Here is a 3,728-nt window from a genome sequence, read left to right on the forward strand (position 1 = left end):
AAGTAACAAAATCCCTGACAAATATAATCCCTGTTTCAGAGCTCTGAGTGCGGATTCCCAGAAGCCAATAATTGCCCTTTCTCTTATCAGTGGAAAAATTACAGAGAGGGTATGAGCAGCCTTTCCGGGACATTGATCCAGCAAGTGCTGAGCGGTTACCTCTAAGTGTACATCATCCAGCTGCCTGTATGTACAAGAAGATTGCACAGCTCCCTGCTGACCAGAAGGGTGGGTGTATAAAAGTGTAAATTGGTAATTTTTACTAGCAGAAAGGCTAGCAAAAATCACTGTGGATAGCTGGCCACAGTTCTACACCTCCAGCACACAGGTATAATTTGGGAATCCATACAGTGCATCAGGATTGCTGCCTCAGCAGTTCCAGGAATCTCTTGCAACACAGGAACCACTTATTTCTGTATCAGTACCGCAAGCCATTAAAAGCTTGGACCTAATGGATCTTATTTTTAGAATGATTTATGGGTATTTGTTTATTCATTTCTTTTGAGGATTCAAGGTGGTTTTAATTGCATTTTATTTGGCACACAATTTCAAAATTAACCACCTTAAAATAGGAATGACTTTATGGGATGTATCTATTATGCAAGTGTCACAAACACAGCCTCTTTCCATTTACTTCTTATTTTTCATAACATATTTTACAACTGTAATTTTCATGTCTCACATTTTTCTCTCCCATGGTTAAATCTTGACCATAAATCTTACACTGCTTTGTTAAAAATAATAGGTCTACTATGTTTCCTCATTTAGCAACCTGCTAGATTAATAGTGTCTTTAAAACAATTAAATATGGCTGTGTGGTTTAATATTCCCAGTTTTAGTGCACTGTGAAGGAGAGACTATAGCTATTTTCATTTATAGAGTGCTCACGTTTCACGTGCTGTCTGGCAGTTTGTGTCTGACACCTTGGTACTGAAATCCCTTTCTTATGCAAGAAGGATGATACCAAAGAAAAGCTTCTTGAGCAGCTTTGGAAATCAAGTGACAGAAATCATTGGATGCATAGAATTTTAAATGTGTTATCTCAGCAAAAAGGCTTGGGCAGGTTTGGACTGCATGAATCAAGCTATCATAATGTGAAGCTAAAGAGGAGGTGGGCTTTTGGGTTGCAGAGGCAATGTTATACACCTGCATGGCAGCAGTGAGAAGGTCTGGGGTGCTTGTGGCACCTCCATTACCTGCAATGGTGGTGGATCAGATTGCCCTTAGTCTGCAGCCAAGACCCTGCTGCATGAGGATGGTTGTACCACTGGCCATTCAAGCATGCAGGAAAGGATAGGTTTCCTTTAAGATTTGGTTCTTCTACATCCAGGCTGTGGGGTTTGGATGGTTTTGGTAGGTTTGGTGTTCGGGTTTTGGTTTTTTTTTTTTTTTTTGGTTTGGTTTGGTTTTTTCAGTTGTATGACTACAGCTCTTCAACTGAAAGGTCTTTATGCGTGGTCTTTTTATTGTGCATTCTCACAATGCTGCTACAATAGGCTCCAGTCCATGAATCATGAATGGGAACTGGGCCATCACTGAAATGCAAATAGGAACAAAGTTCAAAAAATGAGGGTGTTCTCTTCAGCTGCATCCTGCGCTAAGGAACTGGTTTATATTGCTGTGGGTTTAGTGATTGCACTGTAGGCTTCCTGCATCCCTAATGACTTGGGGAAAAAAAATACTCTCCTTTTCATGAAGCTAGCAGGTGTCAGGCTGGAAACCAAAGCCTGTCATGTAGATGCACTCTGGCTTCACAGGAATAGGATCTGGGTCTCCAGTCTCCCTGCCTCATGGAAGAGGATCTGCCCTTTGCTTACACTGAGATAAGGACATGTTCCATCAAGGAAGACAATCATTAAAGGAAACCAAAGCCAAATTGCAGCAGACCTGGTATCTGGAAGTAAATAACAAACTGGGGGTTTGATGATCAAGATTAAAAGAGATTAAAAAAAGAAAAGCCCAAGCAAGGGATGTGTTCTTCACTTTGTGGAGGTGTCAAAGAAAGTTAATTAATGTGTAACTCCCCTATCTGGACTATCCCATACCTTTCTCTGCCCCAGCCTGCCTTATCTTTCTTTAAAGGTGTCCTCCAGGTCCCACTGCTGCAGCAGTTCCTGACAAACAGGCAGCTGCACCCCTAGCTGAATTTTAGGGAAATGTCTGTTTTGGAAGAAAGAGAACTAATGCTTCCCAAACCAGCCACTAATTAGGAAAAGCCAGCAGATGCAGACTGGCCAAGAATGTGCTAGATCAGAAACAGCATAGTAGGTCAGAAATTCAGTAAATCCTAATGATTCCTCAATATCAGGAAAAGTCACTGCAAAACTGACTGTTAAACTGTATGTGTACACAATCAGTGAAGGCTGTGATTTGTCTATTACTCCTATTATGTAGTCAAGTTTAGTAGGGGATTGTCTTAAAAAAATTATATTTGAATGCTTGCATGAAATAGCAGTGGAAAACTCCTCTTTACTTAATTTATCTCAGTTCCATAGAGGGAATATTGTTCTCTGAAGTTTCTCAGTTTGAATTCTTCTTCCAATTAAATGAAATTCTCTTGTGTTGCAGGCACTTGTGCTGGGAGAGAATGTGAGATTTCATTGAGACCACATTCCATAGCCTTTATAACCAGATAATGCCACATTTTACTCCCATATGTATTATTTTTCTGTGCAAATACTACCACAGTCTTCACACTCTATAATCCAGCCCTGTGCCAAACCTTGGGTTCATCAAGTGTTTGCAGCTGCCAGCCCAGTGCATCAACTAAACCACCACAGAGACTGCAAGCCGAGGTGATGTCGTGTTTGCAAGGATAGTTTTAGAACTGCCAATACTTCAGATTTTTAATGTGTATATGGTATGTACAGGTATATGTAAGTACATACATACTTGAGATACAAGAAAATCTATGATTTATTTGGTAACAACATGTCCAACCTTGTCTGTTGGAGATGAGAAATGTCTTGAATTGAACTTTTAGATACTTGAACACCTCGATATACATTTGCTACAAACATGGTACTCAGTCTTGTTTCTTATTAGAAATAGCTGATGAGGCTCCTATTTTTAACACCTGAGTTTTTGCACTCTTACAGTTCTGTCAAACCTTGTTTCTTTGTTCCCAAAGACCACAGAGCAAAGTATCTGACCTGGCCTCCAGGTCTGTCTTTGGTGTGTCTTTGTTTCCTTGATGATTAGAAGCCTTTTTAGGTAATTGGGAACAGTTCAGCAACATAGGACCTAACACACACAGCCTTTGTTTTTAAGATCACAGGAACAGCACTACCAGATGCCAGCAGTTGTGTTCTCTGTGTCTCTTGCGTCAGGCTTGCTGCACTAAGATATTCCCTTCTCAGCCTAGTTCATCAGTGCTCTACATGGTACCTGGGTGACAAGATTATTCCTGAGTTCGAGGATCCCAGGTGAGAGAAACAAGACACAGAGAACTCTCAACTGGTTTATTAATATAGGAAAATATGGAGATACTAACAGAGACAGTAAAGGGTACTTCTGGTGTTTGGTTATCTCACCAACCCCAAGGACCCTGTGAGGACGATCAGGAAACCAGCTCTGAGAATCACCATCACAGTATGAGGCTGGAGGCTCAACCTTAGCAGGTGTCCCCACAGAGGCAACGTTGACCTGGGTGGTGTGAGGGTCTGCCTCCTCGCATTGCCTGAGGCTTGAGCTTTTATACTAACAAAAATGCACTCATTCTGACACAG

The sequence above is a fragment of the Lathamus discolor genome, chromosome 1 (assembly GCF_037157495.1).
Source record: "Lathamus discolor isolate bLatDis1 chromosome 1, bLatDis1.hap1, whole genome shotgun sequence".
In the NCBI taxonomy this organism is placed as follows: domain Eukaryota; kingdom Metazoa; phylum Chordata; class Aves; order Psittaciformes; family Psittacidae; genus Lathamus; species Lathamus discolor.